General features: G+C 39.9%; 1 protein-coding gene across 1 annotated transcript in view; it reads left to right on the top strand.

The window, feature by feature from the left end:
• Positions 1 to 19,567, top strand: part of FREM2 (FRAS1 related extracellular matrix 2) — a 168,143-nt gene that overhangs the window by 55,854 nt on the left and 92,722 nt on the right. The window lies entirely within an intron of this gene.

Below are 19,567 nucleotides of genomic sequence, written 5' to 3'. Positions count from 1 at the left end.
TTTTTTCTCTTGTTCACCTAATAAATACTGAAAGTTTAAAAAAAAATGCATGTTGTTTAGAGGCTGGACATACACTAGAAATAAACTGCTAAAAATATAGTTTTGAATTATGAACCTAAAATAAGGCAAACTAGCACTTTATTTACAATAACATCTAGGTAATCATTTTCCTATCTGTCAACATCTCTGCCATGCAGTGCTCTCAACTGTTCGGGTTTTAAGGATCTCTACCAGAGATGTAGCTCACGTTTAAAGTTACTACTCTGTTTTTTTATACACAATGGAGTACTACTCTATTTATTTTTTAAAGCTAAATCTTAAGGTCATTTTATTTTTTTTAAATATAAATTTATTTATTTTAGTTGGAGGTTAATTACTTTACACTATTGTATTGGTTTTGCCATACATCAACATGAATCTGCCACAGGTATACACGTGTTCCCCATCCTGAACCCCCCTCCCTCTTCCCTCCTGTACCATCCCTCTGGGTCATCTCCAGTGCACCAGCCCCAAGCATCCAGTATCATGCATCGAACCTGGACTGGTGATTCATTTCATATATGATATTATACATGTTTCAATGCCATTTTCCCAAATCATCCCACCCTCGCCCTCTCCCACAGAGTCCAAAAGACTGTTCTATACATCTGTGTCTCTTTTCCTGTCTCGCATACAGGCTTATTGTTACCATCTTTCTAAATTCCATATATATGTGTTATACCATATTGGTGTTTTTCTTTCTGGCTTACTTCACTCTGTATAATAGGCTCTAGTTTCATCCACCTCATTAGAACTGATTCAAATGTATTCTTTTTAATGACTGAGTAATACTCCATTGTGTATATGTACAACAGCTTTCTTATCCATTCATCTGTTGATGGACATCTAGGTTGCTTCCATGTCCTGGCTATTATAAACAGTGCTGTGATGAACAGTGGGGTACACGTGTCTCTTTCAATTCTGGTTTCCTTGGTGTGTATGCCCAGCAGTGAGATTGCTGGGTCATATGGCAGTTCTGTTTCCAGTTTTTTAAGGAATCTCCACACTGTTCTCCACAGTGGCTGTACTAGTTTGCATTCCCACCAACAGTGTAAGAGGGTTCCCTTTTCTCCACACCCTCTCCAGCATTTATTGCTTGTAGACTTTTGGATCGCAGCCATTCTGACTGGAGTGAAATGGTACCTCATTGTGGTTTTGATTTGTATTTCTCTGAAAATGAGTGATGTTGAGCATTTTTTCATGCATTTGTTAGCCATCTGTATGTCTTCTCTGGAGAAATGTCTATTTATTTCTTTGGCCCATTTTTTGATTATGTCGTTTATTTTTCTGGAATTGAGCTGTAGGAGTTGCTTGTATATTTTTGAGATTAGTTGTTTGTCAGTTGCTTCATTTGCTATTATTTTCTCCCATTCTGAATGCTGTCTTTTCACCTTGCTTATAGTTTCCTTTGTTGTGCAGAAGCTTTTAAGTTTAATTAGGTCCCATTTGTTTATTTTTGCTTTTATTTCCAGTATTCTGGGAGGTGGGTCATAGAGGATCCTGCTGTGATGTATGTCAGAGAGTGTTTTGCCTATGTACTCTAGGAGTTTTATAGTTTCTGGTCTTACATTTAGATCTTCAATCCATTTTGAGTTTATTTTTGTGTATGGTGTTAGAAAGTGTTCTAGTTTCATTCTTTTACAAGTGGTAGACCAGTTTTCCCAGCACCACTTGTTAAAGAGATTGTCTTTAATCCATTGTATATTCCTGCCTCCTTTGTCAAAGATAAGGTGTCCATAGGTACATGGATTTATCTCTGGGCTTTCTATTTTGTTCCATTGATCTATATTTCTGTCTTTGTGTCAGTACCATAGTGTCTTGATGACTGTAGTAGTAGAGCTTTGCAGTAGAGCCTGAAGTCAGACAGATTGATTCCTCCAGTTCCATTCGTCTTTCTCAAGATTGCTTTGGCTATTTGAGGTTTTTTGTATTTCCATACAAATTGTGAAATTATTTGTTCTAGCTCTGTGAAAAATACCATTGGTGGCTTGATAGGGATTGCATTGAATCTATAAATTGCTTTGAATAGTATACTCATTTTCACTATATTGATTTTCCAATCCATGAACATGGTATATTTCTCCATCTATTAGTGTCCTCTTTGGTTTATTTCACCAGTGTTTTATAGTTTTCTATATATAGGTCTTTAGTTTCTTTAGGTAGATATATTCCTAAGTATTTTATTCTTTTTGTTGCAATGGTGAATGGAATTGTTTCCTTAATTTCTCTTTCTATTTTCTCATTATTAGTGTATAGGAATGCAAGGGATTTATGTGTGTTGATTTTATATCCTGCAACTTTACTATATTCATTGATTAGCTCTAGTAATTTTCTGGTGGAGTCTTTAGGGTTTTCTAGTAGAGGATCATGTCATCTGCAAACAGTGAGAGTTTTACTTCTTCTTTTCCAATTTGGATTCCTTTTATTTCTTTTTCTGCTCTGATTGCTGTGGCCAAAACTTCCAAAACTATGTTGTATAGTAATGGTGAAAGTGGGCACCCTTGTCTTGTTCCTGACTTTAGGGGAAATGCTTTCAATTTTTCACCATTGAGGATAATGTTTGCTGTGGGTTTGTCCTATATAGCTTTTATTATGTTGAGGTATGTTCCTTCTATTCCTGCTTTCTGGAGAGTTTTTATGTAGAAGTGTTTCAAAGGCCCATTTAGGACAGATGGGTAGAGATGGATATACTATAAGAGTTCTGCCAAAAAACATACACATACACATCTAATAATGAGTGTTTATTTCTGCTATGTTCCATGAGGCAGGATTCCCTAGTTTATACAGCACAGGGATCATGAAAGTGAGAAGTGAGATCAAATTCCTCATACAGAGAAATTTTATGGACTAGAAAAGGTATCATAATGTGAATTTGTCAGAGGGGACAAAACAGAGGCTAACTGTGAAGATCTGGAGAAGGCAATGGCAACCCAGTCCAGTACTCTTGCCTGGAAAATCCCATGGATGGAGGAGCCTGGTAGGCTGTAGTCCATGGGGTCACGAAGAGTCGGACACTTACTGAGTGACTTCCCTTTCACTTTTCACTTTCATGCATTGGAGAAGGAAATGGCAACCCACTCCAGTGTTCTTGCCTGGAGAATCCCAGGGACGGCGGAGCCTGGTGGGCTGCCGTCTGTGGGGTCGCACAGAGTCGGACACAACTGAAGTGACTTAGCAGCAGCAGCAGCAGCAGCAACTGTGAGGATCTACCTGGTACCATCAATTTCTGAGCTTGATTTTTAATGTCTTTAGTTACAAATTGGGCTTCCCAGGTGGCACTAGTGGTAAAGAACCAGCCTGCCAATGCAGAAGACATAGGAGAGCTGGGTTCAATCCCTGGGTTGGGAAGATCCCTGGGACGAGGGCATGGAAACCCAGTCCAGTATTCTTGCCTGAAGAATCCCATGGACAGAGGAGCCTGGTGGGCTACAGTCCATAGAGTTGCAAAGAGTCAGACACAACTGAAGTGATTTAGCATGCACACACACACACATCTTCTATGTTGGCAAGAACCAACACTTGTGAATTACTGCAACTGTTAAACAACCGTCAGGGCAATAGCAACCGGATTACTGGTGGAAATGGCCCAATCACAAGGTCTGAATTAGATTTTCTAGACTTACTTAGGCATTGAACTAGGACCACAAATATTGTAACATTTCACATGTATGATACACAGCATACTTGGCAAGCTTATCTATATGGAGCACTGATTTAAAAAAAAAAAAAAAGAAGAGGGAGCAAGTAAAGCAAAACAAGTTCTGAGGAACAAAATTGATACCCCATCTCATCCACCTTCCTCCCAGACATTCCCTTATGCTGGGGAGAGGGAAGATCTCCTTTTGTCCAAAACTACACTCATACAATCCAGGGAGGCTTCAGCTAACTTAATTTTTGGCATACCTGGGTCAGTTTTCTATAGATTTTTCTGTCTGAATAGTATGTTCTTTACCTTTATGCTATTTCCAAGAAAACATTGTGCACCAATGTTGCTCCTCTTTGCTTCACGTGGTCTGTGGAGTACAGTTAGTCATTTATTCCAGGCCCCCAACAGATTTCAAAGATGATATCAGGATGGGTTGCAGAAGGAAATGGCAACTCACTCCAGTATTCTTGCCTGGAAAATCGCAGGGACAGAGGAGCCTGGTGGGCTACAGTCATGGCGTCACAAAGTGTCGGACACGACTGAGCGACTGAGAGCATTAGGACGGGTGCAGAGCATCTACTTAAAAGAGGAAGGCTTTTATAACATAAGTGGACAGCAAACAATTTATAATAATAGAAGAAAGAGAAAATTTATTTTAAAACAAGCCAGAAATTCATAGGGCACAATGGAGTCTATTTAGTGTAAGTACAGAAAGCCTTGTGCTTCTCAATAAGCCAAGACGCATTGCTTTATTACAGAGTAGTGTAATAACAGCTGTTCATAACTGTGTTCCGGAGTCTCTAAGCCAAACACCGTAGCACCCTTTACTCTCTGATTATCTCAGTCCTTAACAAGCGGAACAATAATGATATCTCTCTATGTGCTTTCCCTTATTATATCATGAGGTGGCTTTTTACGTCCATAGTCACCTAGCACAATGCCTGGTTCATGGCAGCCACTTGTAAATACTTGTACAGTAAATGGCTTAACAAAATGGCTAGCAGTGTAGAAAGATAGGTAGGTAGGTAGATGAGTGAGTGAGTGAAGTCACTCAGTCGTGTCCGACTCTTTGTGACCCCATGGACTGTAGTTTTGAACCCGGGTCTCCTGCATTCCAGGCAGACGCTTTAACCTCTGAGCCACCAGGGAAGCTAGATAGGTAGCTAGACAGAAACAATTAAATGTAAAGGTTACCTGAGACCAGAGAAATACTTACAAAAACATATAAATACAAATTCTCCTAACTCTCACAGAAAAGGGAGAGGTGGAAAAAAGCCAGAGTGAACAGAGTAAGCATGAAGATGTTTTTGGGTTTAAAGAGTGTCAGCTAAGACCATAAACTACTAACATCTGTGAAGTCAGAAGAAAAGCATCTAAAATATTTTGTTGTTACAGCTCTAGTTTACAGATTAGTGGCAAACCTGAGTGTTTCTTTGAATGACTCCAACTTATTTCTGAATTTAAGGTAATCCCAAATAATTCTATAGAAAAGAAGCCAACTCCTCAGTTAAAAAGGATGCCACCTTCCTTATCCAGGTAATTAAGCAGTTTTCAACAGGACTTTTACTCATAGAAGCCATGTGATAACAAATAATCACAGTCATTATTTATTTAGCTTTATGTAAACGAGTATGACACTGTGGAGTTCACGGAATCATCTGTTTTTCACTAAAAGTCAAACTGTATACATTTGGATTATATCTTGTTTTTCGCTTAGGCAAACGACTTCATGGCCATTAAAATATTAGCTAGTATGAATGACCCAATAATCCTCAAATATGAAGGTGATGCCTGCATGGAAAAGAGAACTATTGTAGAAAATATAGTAAATAAAAATTGAAGAGCACATAAGTAGTACATGGAATCCCATGATTAGGGCTAAATATTCATAAATTAAGCAGGCTTTAATCTGATTCAATTATTTTAAATTTTGTTGAAGTATGTTTTTAATAATACAGTGATAAAATGAAAGTTTTGTTGAGCGTGCTTTTCATATTTAGTGATACATCTTTATTAAAAAAAAAGTTCCAGTCTGGGCTACAAAACTGTCCTGGAGGGACTTCCCTGGTGGTTCACTGGCTAAGACTCTGTGCTCCCAGTGCAGGGGGCTGGATTCAATCCCTGGTTAGGGAACTAGATTCCACCTGATACAACTGAGACCTGGCATGGCCAAATAAATAAATTAATTTTAGGAACTATCCTGAAACATACCTCATTTAAATACAGTTATTTGACCTTCCACCCCATACTTGTTATGGATATAGTCCCTGACATTTCATAATAGCATGCTGGGTATTTCATTCTGGGGCATGACTGCTTATAAAAGTTGAGAGGTGGTACTTAATCACCTCCCTGAAGACACCAGGCTTACTTCCGTCTTTCCTGTGTAGTTTTCACATATTTTGTCTCTTCTTAAAAATGTTTATGAAGAAATAAAATGTAAACTTTAAAAATATTTCTCATATTTTTCTCCCTTCTTGTCCTCTATTGACCTAAGACGTCTAGGTTGTCATGCTAACCCAGTTACTTTTATTTTTTTTCTTTCTTTCTCTATTATGGGAGCACATCAAAACGAGGAAGTTGACTAGGTCACTGTTGGGGATTATCCATATTCTTAGAAGAGATCTCAGGGCAAACACAGGAATTTTCTGCCTGCATGTGTTTGCCTACCTCATTTCTTCATCTTCCTTTCCTGGCTCCCCACAGCTACCCTCTGTGCCCAGTTCATATTCTGGTAACATACACTTTCTAGACCTCAGCATTTCTTTATATGAAGAATCGAATCCCATTTTTCACTTTCATGATCCCTCTACAAATCAGGAAATCTTGCCTCACTGAATCGAGTTGAAACAATTATTAGATGAACAAGTGTACTTTTTATAGAGCTCTTAGAATTGCAGTCATCTCTACTCATCTGTCCTAACTTGGCCTTTGTGTGTGTATGTGTTCATTGCTCAGTCATGTCTGACTCTTTGTGACCCTACGGACTGTAGCCCACTAGGCTCCTCTGTCCATGGAATTCTCCCAGGCAACAATACTGGAGTGGGTTGCCATGCCATTCTCCAGGGGATCTTCTTGATCTTTATACCACTTCTATGCTAACGAGAAGCTCTAAACATAGGCTTAATAACCATGTACTTTGTTTTTCTTCATGACAGCATCTCCAAGCCTATTTAACTTTTTGGTAAGGCTGCAAACAGAATTCATAAGTAGAGGAATGTATGCACTTAGAAGCTTCCATATGTCTTTAAACTGTTCCTACTGAAAGATCTGTAATACTGTCTAAATGTATTGAGCATAAGGAGTGATAAGGTCCTGATCCTGACTTTGCCAAAACACATAAAAATGTCCACATTCATTCGCAACATGCAGATCACTTTTCTAACCAAAAATCTCTCCCTAGAAATGATAGGGGTAAGGGATGCTGGCTGGCCAGGGGTTGGTATAAGAAAGATAAATTACAACAACCATGTAGTTTTATGAATTTTCTCCCTGGGAGATGAAGTAAGAGTAATGGTCTACAGTAGGAAACAATTACTGAAATACATGCTTTAGAATATCTCACTATAAGAAAAATATTTGATGTTAAGAAGCTCCTCACTTATTAAAAGAAAAAAAACATGAAAAAATAAAGGTATAGGTATTTTAGGCTGACTTACTTAAGAGAAGTTGTTTAGCACCTGACTGTGTTCAGGTAAAAGGGACTAAAATGGAGGTTAGGAAGAAAGAAGGGAAATTGTAGAGCTAGAGGGCTGGCATGACGAAGTAAGAGCTTTAAGTGACTGCAGGTGATTGATTCCTCCAGAGAACAAAGGCATAGAAGAGACACATAGAGGCAGTTAGATGTTGCCTACCTGGTGGTGTTAGCTGGGTCCTTGATGAAAACCAGAACAGAGTTCCAAACAGTGGCCTGGGGTAGCCTTCCAAACCAATGCAGACGTCTTAACTCAGAACTTGATCACAAGCTAGGGCAATTCAGTCCAGTTCCCCCTTGTTTAAATTCATTTAGTCCAGTGCCTATAATTTCTATCAGATATTCCCTTGCTTGAGTCCCATCCTTCACCTCTCCTGACCCTCCCATATTGAGAAAAGAGAAACAAGAGCCAAAAAGAGAAGAAACAGGAGTGTTGATCACCATTTTACTCATTTTATGATTGGTAAGAGACTAAACAATATTTATAAGATTTTCATCTCTTAAGAAAGCATCCTGGGACTTCTTTGGCGATCCGGTGGTTAAGACTCTGAACTCTCCAGATGTAGAAGATGGACTTGTGGACACAGCTGGGGAAAGGAGAAGGCGGGATGGACTGAGAGAGTAGCATTGAAATATATACATTACCATGTTTAAAACAGATAGCTAGTGGGAAGTTGCTATACAACACAAGGAGCTCATTCTGGTGCTCTGTGATGACCTGGGGGAGGGGGGGGATGGGCAGGAGGGCCAAGAGGAAGAGGATACATGTATACATATGACTGATTCATGTTATACAGCAGAAACCAACACAACATTGTAAAGAAATTATCCTCAGTTAAAGATACAAACAAACAAACTGCATTCTCAATGCAGGGGCGTGGGTTCTGTCCTGGTCAGAGAGCTAAGATCCCACAGGCAGCATGTGCGCGCATGCTAAGTCGCTTCAGTCGTGTCTGACTCTTTGTGACCCTATGGACCGTAGCCCGCCAGGCTCTTCTGTCCATGGGATTCTCCAGGCGAGAATACTGGAGTGGGTTGCCTCGCCCTCCTCCAGGGGATCTTCCCGATCCACGTCTCTTAAGTCTCCAGCCTTGTCACAGCGCAAACAAAAAAAAAGCATCCTGATAATCTTCTGTATTCCTAATAGTTTTCCTATGATTATTTTTTAAAAGATACACGTGGTCTGGTTTTCTGTTTGTGTGAATTTTCTCTTGTAAAGATTTTGCAGTTTCAGTTTCTTGAATGTATATCTTATACTCTTCTATACATATATACCCCAGTAGTGGAATTAATTAACTATTTGCATTTGGTCCTTCAGTGAATAAACAATGTTTTCCAGGAGAGCTGGCTGGTGTCATTACAACAGTCAGTTGAGATGCGAATCGATGACCCAAGGATGTTTTTCTGCTTCCTCCTGAGACTGAGTACAGAGCTGAGTACAGAGCTGTCATATTGATTGATATTCTCATGAGAAATAATTACTGATCAGGGTGAGGAAGAAGTACAGACTAGGAAACAATGTACTTTCACATTTTTTAAAAAATCTGTTTATCAACCTGAAAGTCTTTGTTGCAGCCTTATCCTCTTTCTAAAACCCAGCTAAGTCTGTTCTTCCCATGCCTGTTGTTTTAATAGCTTCAGAAGCATTCTCCTTAGTAAGCCTTTAAATCCCTTATCAGAGTTGGGCAGATCATCGGGTTCAAATATCCACAGTGAATGAGATCCAACTGCAAATGGGAGGCTGACATGGCTCGTTGTACCTTGTTGGTGATTTTCGGTGTCTTTTTTTGAAACTGATGAAAATTCTAATCTTTGTCTTTTCTGACATCTGATCCCACATTTGACTAATTAAAAAACAGCTGGGGCACTATAGTGTTAAGCCATAAGAATGGCAGGGCATGTGTGCTTGAACAGTAAATGTGGTCTCTAGGGAACAAGTTTACCAGTAATCAGTTGTATTTACTTGAACTTAGTTTATTTTTCTTGGCATTCTGCAAGCTAACATATTTATTTTTCCTCTTGGATTAGGAAATGGAAGCACCTTGAGCCAGAATTTGTATGTTGATAGTAGGAGATCCCTTAACTTTATTGGGTTTTCCTCAAGATTGTGAATTTCAATTCCAATGTTTGGTGTCAAATGTGAACAACTGAAAGCAATGTGACTTGGATGTGATTGACATTCCACAGGACTCTCGGTTCATATCTGGATTTTAAATGCTTTATGGCAACCATTCCAGTATTTTTGCCTGGAGAATCCCATAGACAGAGGAGCCTGGCAGGCTACAGTCCATGGAATCACAAAGAGCCGGACATGACTGAAGTGACTTAGCATACCTAAAGTCAGCTTATCCCAAAGTACAGTCTGTAGACCAGAATCTCACAAGATAGCTTCAGGAATGAGTTCCCTGGAGAAACTGGGAAATTCCTCACCCTCTAGCATGCTCGGTGCATGCTCAGTGATGTTCACATATTAAACCCCTAAGAATTGCAGCAGTGAAGAGTTCTGTTTAGACAGTTTAATCCCAGGACATTTCTCTCCTAGTTGACTCAGGATTATTTTTTTCAAAACAAAATGCTTATGAACAGACAGGAAACATACGATTTGAAAAAATGTATCCTGGGAAATGCTTCTCTAACTCATTTAGCGGAAGACCTGTCAAAGGGCTGTGTGTTCTGTACTTTTGGAGGACGTTTTGGACAGTATTTTCATTCTTTGTATAAGCCAAAAAAGGGTATGTGTGTGTGGTGCACACGTGTGTGCCAGCACACAGGTGCATTTGAATAGGTAGTATTTCTCTTTTCAACTACAAAAAAAAAACAAAAAAAAAAAGGAAAACAAGTTGACCTGTGCCCAGCTTTACCCTCCTAAAATGACCTTTGAAAGCCCTTCAACTTCATACTCTCAACTCTCAGCTTTTTCTGAGGAAGCTTCATCTGCTGAGAAGCTCCTGATGGGGAATCTCTGCCCACATCCTTGATTTCATACTAATATCCATCATGCATACACTGTCACTTCGACATAGATTCTGCATTTCTTGAGACAGTCACTCCTAACTTCCCTGATCAGCCATAAATTTTGACTGAGTAGGAAAACTACTGGCTCAACTACTTCCTGAAACAAGAGAATATACTCTTTGTACTGGAAACTTTCCACATCAAGGATGGTTTTGAGAATGTCTGCATATTCATGTGAAAAGAGAAAGCACATTTATCATTCGACCACATGTACCATCAATTCATAAGAAAGCATGGAATTTATGGAGAAAAATCAGATCATATATTTATGAGAGGTTATATGTGTTGATATGTCAGAATATAGTAAGTTTTAGATGATTGACATTTGAGGCCAGGTAATTCTAATCCTTAATTTACAGTCTAATTCTGACTATAGGGTCCCTACCTCCCTGGCCTCTACCCACTAGATACCAGCAACCTCCCTTCTTTCTCTCCCCCATTGTGACAACCAAAAATGTCCCCCAGTGTTGACAAATGTCTCCACGAGGGCAAAATCATTCACCCTCTCTCCCTCACTGAGAATTATCAGTTTAGACTAGGTTCTGAGTTGCAAAGTCAATATATTGGCTTTCTAGTGAAAGTGGAAGTCGCTCAGTCGCGTCCGACTCTTTGCGACCCCATGAGCCATACAGTCCATGGAATTCTCCAGGCCAGAATACTGGAGTAGGTAGCCTTTCCCTTCTCCAGGGGATCTCCCCAGCCCAGGGATCAAACCCAGATCTCCCGCATTGCAGGCGGATTGTTTATTAGATGAGCCACAAGGGAAGGCCATTGGCTTTCTAAGTCTGTCTTCAAAGAGTTTTCTGCAACCCATGAATTCTCTGCAGTCAGCGTTGTCTCACATCCCTCAGAATATTTAAATCATGCCACCAACATTGCATGTTAACCAAGTGAAGAATATGTGGCTTATCTTGGTCTGAAAGAGAATTTTGTCATACTGATTGTCATTTTAAGTAGAGAGAGAGGAGTCAGAGAGAAACTTTTACCTGGGGCGCTTTGGCAAAAATCTATGTTAAATCTACCAGTTCTACAAGTATATAACATTGACTGTTCATGGTGGGTGTTTTGGTTAGCCATGTTATTTATTCTTGGGTAAATTTTAATATTTTAAGGACTCCTTTTTTATTGTAAGCAAAACATTTTTTTTCTTATGGCAATATTCATATGCTCAGTTGTATCATATCGTCCACTGGCAGAAACCTAATATGGGGAATTCCCTGGTGGTCCAGTGGTTAGAGGTCTGCTGGCTCATTGTGAGGTTGGCGGTTCGATTCTGGGTGGAGGAGCTAAGATCCCCACAAGCCAGGGTGGTCAAAGATAAATAAGTAAACAAATAAATAAATAACATTATTAATAACATTGCTAATGATACCTTTTATTCCCAATCCCAATTCTAACAAGTCCTTGAATAATTCTACCAAATTAACATTTGTTAAAGCAGAATTCAGATTCTACCCCTCTCTACCCCAAATTTCCTTCTTCTGCCCCACCCTCCCCAACTTATCTCCTCCTTCCCGACTGCACTTTGGCAAACCCTACAAAGCTGGACTATTTTATTGATGCACATAACAGGTTCTCCTCCTTCTGCACCTGTTTTCCTGGGATTTCTTCCTCTCGGAGCGGCACCATCCTTCTGCCCCTCCAAGGTGTCTCTTGTGCCAAGATCTCTTTGGTCCCAGTTGAATGTCCTCCCTCCCCTCCTCTGAGCCCAGGTACTGTATGTTCAGCATTTCACCTTACGTTTTTCCATTATAATTTACATATGGTTTTGCTTTGCCCTCCTTGCTAGAGTCTAAGTCTTAACAGAAGGGACTGTACATGAACCATCCTTACACTGTACAACACGTGTGTTTGTACAGGGCTGTGATTAAACAAACACATTCGCTGGATGTTGTCTTATTTCCTTCCAAGGTCTGGTGCTTTAAACTATACCAACCTGTCTTTATACTTCCTGTGTCTGTTGTCTTTTGGCAGCTATATATGACAGTAAAATCACCAAGGGTGGCTCCGGCATAATTTTAAAGGGATCAGAGCAACCACCAAAAAGTTTGATTAATTAAATAATGCACAAGTTAAGCACAAGAGCCAGCTTTGAAAAACTAATCTGAAATAAAAGAAAATGTGAAAACAGACATATGACATTGATGGTATTCTACTCCACTCTCTCCCGGCCTCCCCCGACCCTATCCCTCCTTCCTTTCTTCCCTCTCTCCTTTCATCCTGGATAGACATCAATGACAAGGCTTTTTTAGTTTGTCACAGGAGCCATAACTAGGTAACCAGTTGTGATACAATTCCATACACTTCTTTTTAATTTTCAATCTAAAAATCTAAAATTTCCAAATCTTGATTTTACTTCTGACAACAACTAAAAACATGTTAATGACTCAGATTTAAAAACAATGACAATAGGTTAACCTAAAGCTTGAATTTTCAGGGAATTTTCATGTAGCACTAATATCCTAGGATACTAAGTTAAAAAATCATGTTTTATGGATAGAATGGCTTTTGTGTTGCCATACCACCCTAATCCCCCCATCCTAGCCATCAAATTTAAATTGTGGTGATAATATAAACAAGTTAGGTTAAAGAAGGTTTCTTTTTTAACGACCAGATTAAAGCACTTCTGGCGGGTTCCCCCCCCCTTTTATATTTTTATCTCAAGGTAGATATAACACATTTTCAAAAGACAGTCCAAAATAGAACTCAGTCTATAATCCTTGTTAATTGTCGTGGCTGTGTCTTATAGTGATGTGCAAGGTCCTCTTATACAAATAGGAATTAGGGAGCCACCTCACTTCACAGGGAATTAACTAAATGGTGCTAAACCGGTTACTCCAAGAGGTACAGGAGAAAGAACGAGAAAGAACGGTGGCTTTCATTTCCCTGCAGAGTCTCCTTGGGGTTGGGGGGAGGTGTCTGGCGCCACAAAAGGAATTAGGCTCCAGTTTGAACAGAAACCTGAAGGCTATTAAGTTTATTTTAAGAATGTGTTGCCAGAGATCTAATAAATTTCTACGTTGCCGCAGGCAGTGCATGCATGAAATCTTGCTGCACCAGGTGTTTTGTTTTGTATTTTTTTTCCTTTCCCCAAAAGCAGGAGAGTGCGTGAATCTTCTTGACAGACTTAACTAACACACTTTTGATGAAGTAGTTATTGTTTCTATTAAAGTATGGTGGTTTTTCAATTTTACTCCTATTTGTAAATGGAGAGGGGGAGAGGAAATGATAGAAAATTAATTATTCCTGGGTTGCTTTTAAAAGAAATAGAGTAAGTCTCCCCACATTTAAATATGTATATAATATTTGATCATTTTAAACACATGATTTTTGATTTGGTGCTTAACCACAGTATTTGAGATTGCAGTCTCTTAAATGGAAAGACCAGTAGACTAGGCATGAAAACCTCTGGGATTTATTCCTCTTCTGCAAATAGCTGCTTTGTAATCTTATTCAAATCACAGCCTTTCCGGATCTTGCAAAAACAGGGCCAGGAGAAAAGATGCAATCAAGAGTTCATTCTTGCTCTAAAGTGCTTGGAGTTTATATGTGCCTTGTTCAACAACATAATTATTTCTTGAATTAGTTGATGTTCTTGATTTGAATACAGAATCCCACTTTCATTTTCAGAAAATAGTCTCCTTAGTTACTCATATTACCACTGGAAAATGATGGCACTACTTTTTAATTTTGAATGCACGTGATCAGCTTGGAACCTGCCTGTTGTAAATGAGAGTTCACCTTGAAATTATACATTTGCCCTGTCCTTTGTCCTCTCTAGAGCTACCTCTGAATTCTATATCGTAAGCATACGTACCAAGAGAGAAGATATTCATTCCACCAGGTTTAAACTCCTAATGAAGAAAGCAAAGTATTCCACGATTAGATTTTATTAAGGAAGTATTTTTAAGCCCTAGGTTAGGAGATATAAGCTCATAGTTCTCCCCTTGCTTTTTTAATTTTCTTATAGGGGATGAAAATAAGCACATTCTTTTTTTCTCTAGAGATGGAGTTGGGGAAAGGGACCATGCTTGGAGAATTCTGGAGGACTCCTGCAGGTTGGGGCTTGCTGACTCTGACCCAGCCGTGGCCCTGATGGAGCACATCGGTCAACCTGGAGGAAGGGTTCTCCTCCCAGCATCTCTTGGTTTTGGCCATGGCCCCCAGTTCATTCATAAAACCAAAGGGTCATATCCTTCTTAACTTTTCTGTGATTCAATCTCAGATATTTGAAAACTGACCTTCATACCCTTGTTTCCCCACTTAATTCTTATTTGTCAGCCTCACTCTGCATAACACAAGAGGGCTTCCTGATGGTCCAGGGAAGCACACTCAGACCATCAGTTTTGCTTCAGTCGACAGGCACTAATTTAGAAATTAGGTTAAACCAAATTAAAATTCAGCTGGAGTCACCTATACATATAATGGTGACCTAAAGGAAGTAATCTGATTACTCAAAAGAAGTGTAAAAGCAATCACATACTATTTGTTGTTGCTGTTATTGCTTAGTCGCTCAGCTGTGTCCGACTCTTTGCAACCCTGTGGACTGTAGCCCTCGAGACTCCTCTGTCCTTGGGTTTTCCCAGCCAAGAATTCTGGAGTGGGTTGCCATTTCCTTTTCCAGGGCATCTTCCCAACACAGGAATCGAACCCACATCTCCTGTGTCTCCTGCACTGCAGGTGGGTGGATTCTTTACCGTTGTGCCATCTGGGAAGCCCAAGTGTCAGTGGTAAAGAATCTGCCTGACAATGCAGGAGATGGAAGAGATGCGGGTTGGTCCCCAAGTCAGGAAGATCCCCTGGAGAAGGAAAGAGCAACCCACTTCAGTAGTCTTGCCTGGAAAATCCCATGGACAGAGGAGCCTGGCGGGCTATAGTCCATGGGGTCACAAAAGAGTTGGACACGACTGAACTAACGCATGCTAAAGCTCAATTCCATGCAGCTTATGTGATAGTTACCCAGATATCACAGTGCATGTGTGCTTTTTTCTTAGGAAGGGTGTGCGTGGAAGTGCCTTTCCTAAGAATAGCCTAGAAGACCTCTGCACAAGCAGATATATCCATAGAAGTCAACATGTGCTATGCTTATTTCTCTCCCCCTCTGGGTCTTGGTCATGGCGCTTGTTTTTCTATACATTTCTACCAATGTTCTCTACATGTCTCTGTGGATCTGACCCCTTGTGTTGTGCAGCCTATGTTTTAGAACATATTTGATAGTGGGAGGGCTTCCCCTGTGGCTCAGCAATAAGGAGTCTGCCTCTGAATGCAGAATATGCAGGTTCAATCCCTGGGTCTGGAAGATCCCCTGGAGCGGGGCATGGCAACCCACTCCAGTATCCTTGCCTAGAGAATTCCATGGACCAAAGAGCCTGGTGGGCTACAGTCTATGAGGTCGTAAAGAGTCGGATACAACTAAGTGACACACTTACTTACTGACTCCCTCTTTGTCTTTAATATCCAGTTACTTCAATAGAAAAAGGAGAAGGAAATAAATATTGAGTAAATGTCCTGAGCTCCTATCAAATTCTTTGAAGTTCCCCTTTTACGGAATTTCTTATCTCTGTTCTTATACTTAATCTTCCAGGAACACTTCACCTCCCCTCCCCACCATCTCCCTGAGTATCCAAATACCTGTGTTTAAGACTGCATTTAAACGCTATCTCTGCCGTGAAGTTGTCTTTGATCCCCTCAGGTTAGCATAATCTCTCACTCTTGTGAGCTCCCCCAGCTCTTTATCAGTGCCTCTCTCCTAGCACTTGTCAACCTCTAGGTTATGCACATTATCTATGTACTCGGGCCATCTTCCATAGTTGAGTGTCAACTCCTGGGGGCGGAGGGTGGATGATAAGAGCCAGTTGGCTCCAGCTTTGCACCTGGTGGTTTTCCACAAACAGTAGAATCCACCTGACTATAAGGGCCAGAAAACAGAATTCCAGGAGCTCTCAGAGGTTCTGTTATGGAAGATTCTAAGGTCAAGCAAACTTTTGTTCTGTATTTTTTTTTTTACTAATTAATTTTTCTTATTGGATTATAGTTGATTTACAATGTTGTGTTAGTTTTTGTTTGTACAGCAAAATGAGTCACTTATACTTACATCCACTCGCTTTTAGATTCTATTCCCAAGTTGTTGTTCAGTCACTAAGTCATGCCCAACTGTTTGCAACCCCATGGACTGCAGCACACCAGGCTTCCCTGTCCTTCAGTTCAGTTCAGTCGCTCAGTCTTGTTTGACACTTTGCAACCCCATGGAGTGCAACACACCAGGCTTCCCTGTCCATCACCAACTTCCAGAACCTACACAAACTCATGTCCATCTCATCGGTGATGCCATCCAACCATCTCATCCTCTGTCGTCCCCTGTCCTCCTGCCTTCAATCTTTCCCAGCATCAGGGTCTTTTCCAAGGAGTCAGTTCTTCGTATCAGGTGGCCAAAGTATTGGAGTTTCAGCTTCAGCATCAGTCCTTCCAGTGAACACCCAGGACAGATCTCCTTTAGGATGGACTGGTTTGATCTCCTTGCAGTCCAAGGAACTCTCAAGAGTCTTCTCCAACACCACAGTTCAAGAGCATCAATTCTTTGGTGCTCAGCTTTCTTTATAGTCCAACTCTCACATCCATACATGATTACTGGAAAAACCATAGCTTTGACTAGATGGACCTTTGTTGGTAAAGGTCCATTTCTAATATGCTTTCTAGGTTGGTCGTAACTTTTCTTCCAAAGAGTAAGCGTCTTTTAATTTCATGGCTGCAGTCACCATCTGCAGTGATTTGGGAGCCCCCCCAAAATAAAGTCTCTCACCGTTTCCATTGTTTCCCTATCTATTTGCCATGAAGTAATGGGACTGGATGCCATGATCTTAGTTTTATGAATGTTGAGTTTTAAGTCAACTTTTTCACTTTCTTCTTTCATTTTCATCAAGAGGCTCTTTAGTTCTTCTTCGCTTTCTGCCATAAGGGTGGTGTCACCTGCTTATCTGAGGTTATTGATATTTCTCCCAGCAATCTTGATTCCAGCTTGTGTTTCATCTAGCCCAGCATTTCTCATGATGTACTCTGCATATAAGTTAAATAAGCAGGATGACAATATACAGCCTTGACATACTCCTTTCCCAATTTGGAACCAGTCTGTTGTTCCATGTCCAGTTCTAATGTGCTTCTTGACCTGCATACAGATTTCTTAAGAGGCAGGTTGGGTGGTCTGGTATTCCCATCTCTTGAAGAATTTTCCACAGTTGATTGTGATCCACACAGTCAAGGCTTTGGCATAGACAATAAAGCAAAAGTTGATGTTTTTCTAGAACTCTCTTTTTCATTGTCTTTCATTATCTCCCACAGTTTGCTCAAACTCATGTCCATTAAGTTAATGATGCTGTCCAACCATCTCATCCTCTCTTGCCCCCTTCTCCTCCTGCCTTCAATCTTTACCAGCATCATGGTCATTATAAGTATTGAGTAGAGTTCCCTGTGCTATATGATAGGTTCTTATTAGTTATCTCTTTTATATATAATAGTGTGTATATGTCAATCCCAGTCTATCCCTCACCCCATTTCCTTCCTGGTAACCATAAATTTGTTCTCCACATCTGTGACTCAATTTTTGTTTTATAAATAGGTTCATTTATACCATTTAATAAGATTCCACATATAGGTGATATCACACAATATTTGTCTTTTTCTGTCTGACTTACTTCACTCAGTATGACAATCTCAAGCAAAGTTTAAAAGTTCATCCTAACACCAAAAGGGCAATGAAATAAAGCCCTTATTTTAATTTTCATTTTTGATTCTCACAATAATTAATAGCATTAATGCTGATGGTAGTTGCATGGCTACTGCCCTTACCTTCTAAGAGAACAAGACTGCTTAAGAATCAAATTATCAAAATTTCCCTATATATTAGGTAATATTGTTATCTTAATCTTTGCTATATTAATATCTATCTCTACTGCTGATTTAAAGGTTGAATCAGCTTTTAAAAATAGCCATATATTTGATTTCCAGTTCACTCCCAGGCTGAACTTTATTCTAAACAAATGGAACTGTAGCAAGCTAGAGTCAGACATGACTAAGCGACTTAACTGAGAACTGAGCAAGCTAGAAAATCTTAGGGCTTCCCTGGTGGTTAAGATGGTAAAGAATCTACCTGCAATGCAGGAGACCCAGGTTCGATAAGAAAATCTTAGCAGACTGGAAAAATATTACCAGTGGAATTATGTTCTATTGGAAGCTAACTTTTCTTCATGAAAGAAAAAAGTTGTCAGTTTAAACAGGCACCCAGAAATGACCATTTATTTAAGCACAAGTCAAAGTCGAGACACCGGTTTTGCATTGAAAGCAGTGTGCTTTGTCTTTACAGAAATTAGGCAGCCCTAAGTTCCTAGGGAGGGCTAATTGAAGGTTGTGACTCTGTTATTCTAAAAAAATCTGTTGTGTTCCCATTGAGAAAGAAGCTGAAGATGACTAAAGACCAGCTGGAAAAGTTCAAAAGAGGTCTTTTCATCACAGCCTTAATGGCTGTGGTGTCAGGGTTTGGGGACAAAGCATTTGGGAGTGTAGTTATCAGCTGTCAGACACCTGTTGTATGGTTTTATGACACCCGTTACGACTTTAATTTGTTTCCAATGGGAACAGCTTCTTGAGCATCATAGATGGCAGAATCTCTTAGAAAAACAAAGATTGACGTGGAAGTGAAATTTTGTCAGTTTTTTAGGTTGTTTAAATACATCTAGAATTTCACATTCAGTAAGCTGTGACTATTATTATTAAAAGAGTCAACACTGATTATCCCTAAACTTTGAGGTTTTAGGGGAATCTACATGGTAGGTAAGCTGTCACATGTAATAAATAACATGTCTTTACATTCTTTTTCTGTGGACTAGTTTTTGAGACTTTATTGAATTTGCTCCAGTATTGCTCCTGTTCTGTTTTGGGGGTTTTTTTGGCCGCAAGGCATGTGGGATCTTCACTCCCCAACCAGGGATCGAACCTGCACCCCCTGCATTGGAAGGCGAGGTCTTAACCGCTGGACCTCTGGGGAAGTCCCTTGACATTCTTTAGATGAAGTACAGAGTTCCATGTGCAAGACCGATTTTTTTTTTTTAACCTTAAATCTTTTAATGTTGCAGAATTTCATTCCTTTGAACTAAAATAGGAGCTGCATCAAAATGAACTTA

The sequence above is a fragment of the Oryx dammah genome, unplaced genomic scaffold (genome assembly GCF_014754425.2).
Source record: "Oryx dammah isolate SB20612 unplaced genomic scaffold, SCBI_Odam_1.1 HiC_scaffold_24, whole genome shotgun sequence".
Classification (NCBI taxonomy): Eukaryota; Metazoa; Chordata; class Mammalia; order Artiodactyla; family Bovidae; genus Oryx; species Oryx dammah.
The sequence above is the reverse complement of the archived record's forward strand: the minus strand, read 5'-3'. Positions and strand labels throughout refer to the sequence as shown.